Consider the following 12,141-nt stretch of genomic DNA (forward strand, 5'->3'; position numbering starts at 1 on the left):
TTGATCCATCCTCAGTTTCTCATATCACAACCATTAAATTCCGTAACTGTTTTAAAATCACCATTGCCTAATGGTGAAATCCCTGAGGAGTTTCTTTCCTCTCTGGCAACTGAGTTGGGAAGGATGCCTGTATCTTTGATACACCATCCAACGCCAAATTAATAACTTCACCATGCTCAAAGGGATATACCGCGTCTACTTTTCTATTTTTACACACCGAGTTTGCTTTTCTATTTTTGCACATCTACCAACTGGTGCCCTTCTTTGCGAGGCATTGATAAACCTCCCTGGTCTTTGTGGTTGATTCTGTGCTTGAAATTCATTCCTTGATTGAGGGACCTTACATATAATTGTATGTGTGCGGTACAGAGATGGGGTATTTATTCAAAAATAATGTTCACTGCTATTACTAAACACAGAATGAGTCAATGCAACTTATTATGTGATTTGTTAAGCACATTTTTACTCCTGAACTTATTTAGGATTGTCACAACAAAAGGGTTGTGGGTTTCCAACAAGTCAGTTTGTCAAATATCTGCCATTCTAGAGCTTCCGCGTTCAACTGTAAGTGCTTTTCTTGTGAAGTGGAAACGTCTAGGAGCAACCACGGCTCAGCCGCAAGGCGGTAGACCATAGAAGTTCACAGAACGGGACCAAAGAAAATTGCGTGTAAAAATCGTCTGTCCTCAGTTGCAACACTCACTACCGGGTTCCAAACGGTCTGTGGAAGCAACGTCAGCACAAGAACTGTTTGTTGGGAGCTTCATGAAATGGGTTTCCATTGCCAAGCAGCCACACACAAGCCTAAGATCACCATGCGCAATGCAATGGTGTAAAGCTCACCGCTATTGGACTCTGGAGCAGTAGAATACATTCACTGGAGTGATGAAACACGCGTCACCATTTGGCAGTCCAGCGGACAATTCTGGGTTTGGCGGATGCGAGGAGAACGCTACCTGCCCGAACTTATAGTGCCAACTGTAAAGTTGGGTGGAGGAGGAATAATGGTCTGGGGTTGTTTTTCATGGTTCGGGCTCGGCCCCTTAGTTTCAGTGAAGGAAAATCTAAATGGTACAGCATACAATGACATTCTAGACGTTAATAGGTTTGTGTAGTAAATAAGTATCACCTTTTCATGATGGATGATATGCTCTTTGAAACTTGTTCCTGGTTGACATAGTAATCTAGCTAGCTATGTATATTGGGAGATGGTTACCAGCAGGTTTCAATCTCAGGAGAAAAAGGACATTCCAATGAGATAGGATCAGAAAGACTTTTGATCCACCTACTGTACTGTACTTAATGTTCCAGATGCATGGTGGGACTGAAAATCAGAGTAGAGAACAGGCTTTCACAGAGTGATATGGCACTGGATATTAGGTATCCAGAATCAAAAACTCCCTCGCCCCATAAGAACAGTTTCCAGAAATTGCTTAACTCCTCTAATATCATGTTGATCACAGGTAATGAATGACATGATGCAGAACTCGTGCCGCATTCTAAACTACTGGGAACTCGGAAATCCCAGACTTCAGTGCATTGAAGACAACTGGGTAGCTTGGACTGGGAAAATCATTTTTAACGGTCATCCAACTCAGAATTCGAATACGGAAACTCTTTTAAGAACTTCAGCTTTCCGACCTGAAGTTTTTTTAATGTTCCCAGTTGTCTTGAAAGCACCTCGGATCAGACCACCACAGATGTTTATTCACCTGCTCTGTTAGACTCGTCAGGTGGGTTGAGTCACTGAACATGTCCCAGTTACTCAGCATCATCATACCACAGGACAAACGCCAGCGAGTGGGAAGAACATATCCCTTCACAGCTCTAAAACACATTACAGTCTATGCAAGTGCGACTATTCACACAAATCAACCAAACACCCTACCTTAATTAACAGCACCCACCTGGGTGATGATGCACAGTGGGTGGGTCAGCAGCCATTTTGTGCCAGACCACTGACCAGTCACAACCACACATCCCTTCCTGCAGTAGCCAGGTGACGATTCCTATAGAAGCCAGTTAAACTGGTGGTGCGGAGGCGGGGGGTTAATTGGCTGGTGAGTAAAGTGCCTGAGGGCTGGTCAGTGTGTGGAGGCCTGCTGTTGACCTCAGAGAGAGCAAAATGAAGCAGCCCAGCAGTGAGTCAGTGGGGCCAGAACCAGGCACATATCTTTCCACTTAAGGAATGTTGCTTGACAATTACTCCCCTGTGGTGACAGTCTGTCGCACGTGCCGGAAGAGAAAGGGTTAACCCTCTCTGGGCTCCTTAAGAACATGAATATTCAAGACATTAATCTGATAACATAAATTATTCAGGCAAAATACTAGAAGAGGTGACAAAGTTATGGCCATCATTTGAACTGAGGTGTGGGTCTAGAAAATACCTCTTCTTTCATCTATCTCCTTTGTGTCTCTCATGATGTCTCTCCTCCTTACCTCACACTGTTTTACTTTCTTTCTCTCTTTTGTCTCTCTACCTCTCACAAGCACAATGGTCTTTCTCTGGCTCTCTGCCCACTGCATATATCATCCTCTGCATCTTTCACTGAAGACACACAATACCACACACACACACAGACACACTCGCAAATTCTTTAAAGTCCTTTGTATCTGGCTCGTGACACAGGGCACATGCCATTGCTGATGTCAGCAAACACAAATATTGTCTTTCTTTTACTGTACCTATAGTAGGAGCATTGTGTCCTGCCCTAGTCCCACAGCACATACAAATCTGTTAAGTGAAAGTGAACAAAACTGGCCTTGATTCAAAAAGATACGCAAGAGTCAACATGCAAAGGAAATAAAATTATAACCTTCCAAACTAAAGCTACTAGAGATGTACAGGGGAAGAAGAGAATACTCCAGTGCATTTCTAAACAGTGTTATCAGTGTTATGTTTTCTCCAGCCTTCCCCCACACTCACTCCTCCATGGGAATCTAGTGAATAATGCAAGTCCCCTTCAATGAATTCAAACCTGCTTTGAGTGGACAAAAGACCCAGAGAGGCTGTGGGCCACGAGCACTCTTCAGAATAAACCCTCTAATAAATCTGTCACCATAGCCTGACTGCTATCCCCAACCAGCTTCTCTCATCCATCCCATATCTGACAATGGTGCAGTTCTGTGGGAGACAAAACAGTTCGGTCTGCTCTAGTCTACAATATCAGTCTGCTCTACACAGTGGACATCTGGGCTGGACTATACATCTAAACCCCCATCAGACCCATCATACCCAGGGCTTTGGGAGTTTATCTCTCCCCCATTAATGCCGGTCCTCCACTCAGTACACAAATCCCAGTGAATCAGGCTGTAGACAGACTCCGAGCCGACACTCAGGGTTTCTACAGCAGGGCGTTCAACCTGCATCTTATGTAGTGTACAGGAAGGAATAGGAAGCTTTAGCGAAAGGGGCTGACACACAGCCAATCAGCTAAGACGTGGAGGCAGCAGGCAGGGCAGGGAGATCAGAATGTGTTTCAGCTGGGGCTCTAAAAGTAGCAACTAGCAGACACTTTACAGCTCTGTCACATGCTGCAGGCCTGGCCCCTCATTACCCAGACAGCAGAACAGACCCACTAGGAAAACTAATGAGTGGCACAGGAAAATAAAGCCACAAATAAAACACATGCAGGGAAATGAAGAGAGGAATACAATTAACCAGAGGAAACTGACGGATGAGGTTGCCCTTCCTTTCTCACTGCAAACTGGAGAGAGTGGATGGGCGGAATACTGCGGACAAACATGTTTGCACACAGACATTAGCATGAACATACACGCACACATGCACACACAAATGCACGCACACACACACAGCAGTGCATTACTAAAGCAACCCCTGGCCAGTCTTTCTCCAGACCTCTGAAAAGAACAAAGAGTCCAACTGTCACATGACACTTTTTGGCCCTTCTTTTGTTGAGAGAAGGGGGTGTTTGATATGAACTCAGATCTCTCCCACCTTCCTCTCCTCCTCCTCAGAGAGAGAGAGTCTTCCCGTCTGTGAGCTGCATGGCTGGTCTGTGTGTGGCATATGAATCACGAGTTATTAAAGCCCACAGCAGTGGCTGCCACTCAGTTCCTCACCAACAACTCCAGCTACTGTCATCTCTCTCCGACACAGCAACCAGGAACTTAGGTGGCCAATTTCCCAGGGGAAAAATCTCCGAAATCTATTCCATTGACTAACAAAGTCCTTGAAAAACATGCTTATCTTATGTTATTGTGTAAAGCGTTTGAGGAAACATTTGTTAAAGTTTGACCTTGTTAGTGAGAAAAAGCATCAACTGAACTGACTGAAGTCATTCTACTGAAAACAATACAAAGAGTTTCCTGTTGACAACTCTGAATAAATCTAAATTATTTGAAGTTGTACAAAGTTGCTAGAGAGAAACTAGCAAAAGAGATACTGCTCACACTTCTGTAAGTATCTGGATACAGCACCAACACATTCCAACACGTTTATACAAAGCAGAGTCCAATCCAGTACGGTTTCTAGAAATCCTTACCTGTCTGTTTAAAGTTGCACTTGTTTTGAAGAACAGCACAGCCAGAGATTTCCTCCTCACTTCACTTCAGTAGAGTTCCTCCTGAGTGGCAGCGCTACAGAGTCCCAGGCATAGTAGACTGACTGACCAGCAAAGAGACTCGCACGAACAGGCAACAACAAGGCTAGATTGCAGAAACAAACCCCTTCCTCCTCTCTCTCTCTCTGGCTTTGTGTGTCTCTGGGCCTCCCACAGTGGCTGTGTTGCCGTCCTCTTCCCCTCCGTAGTATGCTCTCTCTCTCTCTCTCTCTCTCTCTCTCTCTCTCTCTCTCTCTCTCTCTCTCTCTCTCTCTCTCTCTCTCTCTCAATTCAAGGGCTTTATTGGCATGGGAAACATATGTTTACATTGCCAAAGCAAGTGAAATAGATAATAAACAATAAAACATGTACTGTAAACATTACACTTACAAAAGTTCCAAAAGAATAAAGACATTTCAAATGTTATATTATGTATATATACAGTGTTCTCTATCTCTCTCGCTGATACACACACTCAGACACACACACGTGCCCCTACTCCTCCACACAGACACCGAGCCACAGGGGAGTGATTTACGACTTACCCTCAACCCCATCCTCCCCTGCCCCCCAGCACTGAAAACGTCCCTTTCTTCACACCTCTTCCCTCCTCTCCTCTGTCACCAATCCCAGGAGAGAAGCCAGAGCAGCCTCACGTTTAATGTCCCAACAACAGCCTTTGTTATTGTCCAGTTTCACTCCGATAATGTTATTTGAAAATCCAATAATGTTCTTTAAACAAAAAAATATATACTTGTCACTGTACAGTGCAACTAAACAAACAAACAAAAAAGTTCCTTTTTCAGGACCTTGTCTTTCAAGGATAATTCGTAAAAATCCAAATAACTTCACAGATCTTCATTGTAAAAGGTTTAAACACTGTTTCCCATGCTTGTTCAATGAACCATAAACAATTAATGAACATGCACCTGTGGAACGGTCGTTAAGACACTAACAGCTTACAGACGGTATGCAATTAAGGTCACAGTTATGAAAACTTAGGACACTAAAGAGGCCTTTCTACTGACTCTGAAAAACACCAAAAGGACGATGCCCAGGGTCCCTGATCATCTGCGTGATCATGCCTTAGGCATGCTGCAAGGAGGCATGAGGACTGCAGATGTGGCCACGGCAATAAATTGCAATGTCCATATTGTGAGACGCCTAACACAGCACTACAGGGAGACAGGATGGACAGCTGATTGTCCTCGCAGTGGCAGACCACATGTAACAACACCTGCACAGGATCCGAACATCACACCTGCGGGACAGGTACAGGATGGCAACAACAACTGCCTGAGTTACACCAATCCCTCCATCAGTGCTCAGACTGTTCGCAATAAGCTGAGAGAGGCTGGACTGAGGGCTTGTAGGCCTGTTGTAAGGCAGGTCCTCACCAGACATCACCGGCAACAACGTCGCCTATGGGCACAAACCCACCGTCGCTGGACCAGACAGGACTGGCAAAACGTGCTTATCACTGATGAGTCTGGTGCAGTCCATGAGGAGGAGATGCACTGTAGTACTTAATGCAGCTGGTGGCCACACCAGATACTGACTGTTACTTCTGTTATTTTTATCCCCCCCTTTGTTCAGGGACACATTATCCCATTTCTGTTAGTCACATGTCTGTGGAACTTGTTCAGTTTATGTCTCAGTTGTTGAATCTTATGTTCATACAAATATTTGTTAAGTTTGCTGAAAATAAACACAGTTGACAGTGAGAGGACGTTTCTATTATTTGCTGAGTTTATGATGTGCAATCTGATCACATCTCTGAAAACATTAAAATAATAATTATTAAATGTTAAGGTAGCTAGTATTCTGTCTTGTAAGACACGTGTACTATCTCCAAAACACAGAGGGAGTGCTGTTTGTCTTGGCTGAGGTACAGAATACACTTTCCCTGTCTTTGTCCTCTGAATCCTTCACATTGTCTGCTGATGATAACACACAACCCAGTGTGCGTGTGTGTGTTCCTTCCTGGCAGACTCTGGCCAAGGATACCAGTCCTGTTGCCCTGTGATTGAAAGGACAGGTGATGTTTGTTTCGTGCAACGCTATGCTAAATCTGCCATGGTGACTCAGTGTGTGTATATATATATATACTCAGTGTGTGTGTGTGTGTGCGTGTGTGGTGTGTGTGTGTGGGTGTGTGTGTGTCCACAGAATCCTTCAGCCCCTGCATCCCAGCTAGGTATTTTGTCAGGAGGACACACGCACACACTTGAAAGACATCTGGAATCAGACAGACCCTCTCCAGTTACACTGCACCTGCCAGGACACTCTACCTCATAACACCCCTCATTCATCAAGGTGTCAGGACATTGAAAATGTCTCACATTTTAATGACATAGTATGTTGTGATAGTCATATTATTTGACAATAAATCATAATGAACCAGGTCAGACTGTGATACAGCGGATGTGAAGCTAGTATGTTTGAGAGAACTGTAGGTTCTGTAGACAATGTCTGTGTGTTCTCATTTGTTATGTATTGATGCCGTTTGGCTTGGCACAGCTTCTCACTGAGTGACCCTGCTGTTATCTGATGACCTGGGTGTCCTCAGGCACCTCAGCTACATACACATACGCATACACGCACACATGCACACACACACGCACGCACACACACACACACACACACACACACACACACACACACACATACGCACACACGCACGCACGCACATACGCACACACACACACACATACGCATACACGCGCACTTGCATGCACACACGCATGCACGCACACACACACACACACACACACATGCATGATAAGTCCTAGTCCAGCGCACATGCATTCATCAGGGGAAAGTTCAGACGCCAGGTGCCATGTTTCTTCCCCTCGGAATAGATCCAAAAGTCCTGATCCCATCTCATTGCTCACATGTTTGTAAAGGAAGGGGGGCATTTCCAAGAAATCACTCCTCTGATCAATCCGTCACCCTCTATTTCCTCTGAGTCAAGATCCTGATCTGTAATCTGCTGTTGGTTACTCACAGTACTGCCTGTTGATGACCATAGGGACCGAGAGACTGAAAAACAGCTTCTATCTCAAGGCCATCAGACTGTTAAACAGCCACCACTAACATTGAGTGGCTGCTGCCAACACACTGTCATTGACACTGACCCAACTCCAGCCACTTTAATAATGGGAATTGATGGGAAATGATGTAAATATATCACTAGCCACTTTAAACAATGCTACCTTATATAATGTTACTTACCCTACATTATTCATCTCATATGCATACGTATATACTGTACTCTACATCATCGACTGCATCCTTATGTAATACATGTATCACTAGCCACTTTAACTATGCCACTTTGTTTACTTTGTCTACATACTCATCTCATATGTATATACTGTACTCGATACCATCTACTGTATGCTGCTCTGTACCATCACTCATTCATAAATCCTTATGTACATATTCTTTATCCCCTTACACTGTGTATAAGACAGTAGTTTTGGAATTGTTAGTTAGATTACTTGTTGGTTATCACTGCATTGTCGGAACTAGAAGCACAAGCATTTCGCTACACTCGCATTAACATCTGCTAACCATGTGTATGTGACAAATAAAATTGGATTTGATTTGATTTAGATTACCACATTTACGCAGGAGCCATCCCATGTCCATAAACTGTTAATAATAACCAAGTTCCCTCTGAGAAAAATAAAGTTATTCTGTTCTGTAAAGGGGAATGTTTCTGTACAGGAAAATGCTAGTACAGGATGTGTACTAAGACTGTTTCTCTACCAGTCTTTTCCCTATGCTGTAGTTTAGTTCTGCGTAGAGGAAATGCAGTATGTACTGTAGGCCTGAAGACATCCCCCCTCCGGCCTAGTACCCAAGGCTGCGAGGAAGAACAATTTGTCAGCACTTGAAATGTAAACTATCCATGTTTTAAAGAACACCTCATTCCATAACTTTTTAACAGAGTATAAACGACCATGGTTTTATTGCATCATTCAAGATTTGACATTGAACACTCTTAATGACAGAACAATGTTAGTAGGACCAGGACTAATTCAACTACACCATCACTTCATAGAATTCTCTGGGATTTAGTTATGAGGAATGTTTTTCATGGTTGTCAAAACTTGTAGAACAATGTGAGCAGCTCGCAAATATACTGTACCTGTGCCACGTATGTGTGAATGTCTGCATGAATGTACAGCCACTCGCTTCCCTAGCTGAGCTGAGCCTAGCAGACGAGTGTTGCTCTGGCAGTCTTTGTTGAGAGTTGAGTGGTGGTCTATCTTTGGTCCACAGTCTCAGCTGAGCACCATGTGGAATTCTCTCACCATGGTAACTTGTGTTTTCCATCAGGGACAAATAACAGTTCATCTGCATGCTGCTGCATTTCTGCCCATCATCTGCCTTCTCACATTCCTGAAGGGTGGTCAGCCTCAAATCGAATCAAATCAAATTGTATTGGTCACATACACGTGTTTAGCAGATGGTATTGCAGGTGTAGCGAAATGCTTGTGCTTCTAGCTCCGACAGTACAGTAATATCTAACAAGTAATATCTAACAATTACACAACAAATACCCAATACACACAAATCTAAGTAAAGGAATGGAATTAAGAATATATAAATACATGGATGAGCAATGTCAGAGCGGCATAGACTAAGATACAGTAGAATAGTATAAAATAGAGTATATACATATGAGAAGAGTAATGCAAGATATGTAAACGTTATTAAAATGGCATATTTAAAGTGACTAGTGATCCATTTTTTAAACTGGCCAGTGATTGTATATATGTGTATATAGGCAGCAGCCTCTCTGTGCTAGTGATGGCTATTTAACAGTCTGATGACCTTGAGATAGAAGCTGTTTTTCAGTCTCTCGGTCCCAGCTTTGATGCACCTGTGCTGACCTCACCTTCTGGATAATAGTGGGGTGAACAGGCAGTGGCTTGTGTGGTTATTGTCCTTGATGATCTTTTTGGCCTTTTACCCCGGGTGATGCATTGGGCAGACTGCACCACCCTCTGGAGAGCCCTGTGGTTGTGGGCGGTGCAGTTGCTGTACCAGGCAGTGATACAACCCGACAGGATGCTCTCAATTGTGCACCTGTAAAAGTTTGTGAGGGTTTTATGTGACAAGCCAAACTTCTTCAGCCTCCTGAGGTTGAAGAGGCGCTGTTGCGCCTTCTTAACCACACTGTCTATGTGGGTGGACCATTTCAGTTTGTCAGTGATGTGTACGCCGAGGAACTTGAAGCTTTCCACCTTCTCCACTGTGGTCCCGTCGATGTGGATAAGGGGTGCTCCCTCTGCTGTTTCCTGAAGTCCACGATCATTTCCTTTGTTTTGTTGACGTTGAGTGAGAGGTTATTTTATTGGCACCACATTCCCTCACTTTGTTGGTAATCAAGCCTACTACTGTTGTGTTGTCTGCAAACTTGATGACTGTGTTGGAGGCATGCTTGGCCACGCAGTCATGGGTGAACAGGGAGTACAGGAGGGGGCTGAGCATGTACCCTTGTGGGGCCCCAGTGTTGAGGATCAGCGAAGTGGAGGTGTTGTTTCCTAGAATTTCTAAGCAAACAGCTGGAGGCAGGGCTTTCTCCTATAGAGCTCCATTTTTATGGAATGGTCTGCCTACCCATGTGAGAGACGCAGACTCGGTCTCAACCTTTAAGTCTTTACTGAAGACTCATCTCTTCAGTGGGTCATATGATTGAGTGTAGTCTGGCCCAGGAGTGTGAAGGTGAACGGAAAGGCTCTGGAATAACGAACCGCCCTTGCTGTCTCTGCCTGGCCGGTTCCCGTCTCTCCACTGGGATTCTCTGCCTCTAACCCTATTACAGGGGCTGAGTCACTGGCTTACTAGTGCTCTTTCATGCTGTCCCTAGGAGGGGTGCGTCACTTGAGTGGGTTGAATCACTGATCTTCCTGTCTGGGTTGGCGCCCCCCACTTGGGTTGTGCCATGGCGGAGATCTTTGTGGGCTATACTCGGCCTTGTCTCAGGATGGTAAGTTGATGGTTGAAGATATCCCTCTAGTGGTGTGGGGGCTGTGCTTTGGCAAAGTGGGTGGGGTTATATTCTTCCTGTTTGGCCCTGGGTATCATCGGATGGGGCCACAGTGTCTCCTGACCCCTCCTATCTCAGCCTCCAGTATTTATGCTGCAGTAGTTTATGTGTCGGGGGGCTAGGGTCAGTTTGTTATATCTGGAGTACTTCTCCTGTCTTATCCGGTATCCTGTGTGAATTTAAGTATGCTCTCTCTAATTCTCTCTTTCTCTCTGAGGACCTGAGGCCTAGGACCATGCCTCAGGACTACCTGGCATGATGATTCCTTGCTGTCCCCAGTCCACCTGGCCGTGCTGCTGCTCCAGTTTCAACTGTTCTGCCTGCGGCTATGGAATCCTGACCTATTCACCGGACGTACTACCTGTCCCAGACCTGCTGTTTTCAACTCTCTAGAGACAGCAGGAGTGGTAGAGATACTCTTAATGATCGGCTATGAAAAGCCAACTGACATTTACTCCTGAGGTGCTGACTTGCTGCACCCTTGACAACTACTGTGATTATTATTATTTAACCATGCTGGTCATTTATGAACATTTGAACATCTTGGCCAAGTTCTGTTATAATCTCCACCCGGCACAGCCAGAAGAGGACTGGCCACCCCTCATAGCCTGGTTCCTCTCTAGGATTCTTCCTAGGTTTTGGCCTTTCTAGGGAGTTTTTCCATGCTTCTACACCTGCATTGCTTGCTGTTTGGAGTTTTAGGCTGGGTTTCTGTACATCACTTTGAGATATCAGCTGATGTACGAAGGGCTATATAAATACATTTGATTTGATGATAACAGAAGTGAGTGCTACGGGGCGATTCACCAAGGGGAAGTCCACACACAGTGGATAGGAGAAAATCACTGTGACCCAACAATACCACAGGCTATGGCTGTCAGTCAGCAGTGAGTGTTGTAAAAATAATGGATGGCCCTGTGTCATTGACAATGCTGTGTATTGTAGCATGGTGACTAATGCATGCAGGCTGGTGGATGGGCTTTGATTGGACACGCTGCCTAAGCATTGTTTGAGCTCACATTGCAATGAGAAATGTATCACACAAGCCTGGTTGATAATAAAACTGACCAGTGATTTCTAGTTGGAGTGGCCTGTGACTGTTTTACTATCAGCTATCAGCACTAAAATAGGTAGAGATATTAGGTGTGTTATTAGCAGGGTTATTTCAAACTGAGCAACTTTTCTCTTTCTTTCTTTCTTTCTTTCTTTCTTTCTTTCTTTCTTTCTTTCTTTCTTTCTTTCTTTACAGAGCATGCCCAGCCGTTGACACCAGAGGACTTTGTTTATGTTGGTGAGGAACAGGGCTGTTCTGGACATACTGAACCCTCTCACCACTGTCCCGCCCCATGTGACAGAGGAGCAATGGGAACGGAGACCACCCTGAGAAAACGCCCTCCTCCATCACAACACTTTGATCCTATAAGGTTTTAATAGACATTTCTGAGTGTTGTCATGGTAGGAGGAAGTGTTGTTATCACGTCAGGGGCTTCAATCTATTTCTATCCAACGCTACTA

At 44.6% G+C, this 12,141-nt stretch overlaps 1 protein-coding gene across 2 annotated transcripts in view; it reads right to left on the reverse strand.

Annotated features, from left to right (window-relative positions):
* Window positions 1-12,141, reverse strand: part of LOC115108418 (breast cancer anti-estrogen resistance protein 3 homolog) — a 113,011-nt gene that overhangs the window by 74,473 nt on the left and 26,397 nt on the right. The window contains exon 1 of one of the 2 annotated variants that reach the window (XM_029632707.2): window positions 4,506-4,765. The exons of the other annotated variant lie outside the window; for it this stretch is intronic. The gene's annotated coding sequence lies outside the window, so the exon portion shown is untranslated. Of the gene's footprint in view, window positions 1-4,505; window positions 4,766-12,141 lie in introns of those variants that run through there. 2 annotated transcript variants of the gene reach the window in all.

Source organism: Oncorhynchus nerka, linkage group LG24, assembly GCF_034236695.1.
Source record: "Oncorhynchus nerka isolate Pitt River linkage group LG24, Oner_Uvic_2.0, whole genome shotgun sequence".
In the NCBI taxonomy this organism is placed as follows: domain Eukaryota; kingdom Metazoa; phylum Chordata; class Actinopteri; order Salmoniformes; family Salmonidae; genus Oncorhynchus; species Oncorhynchus nerka.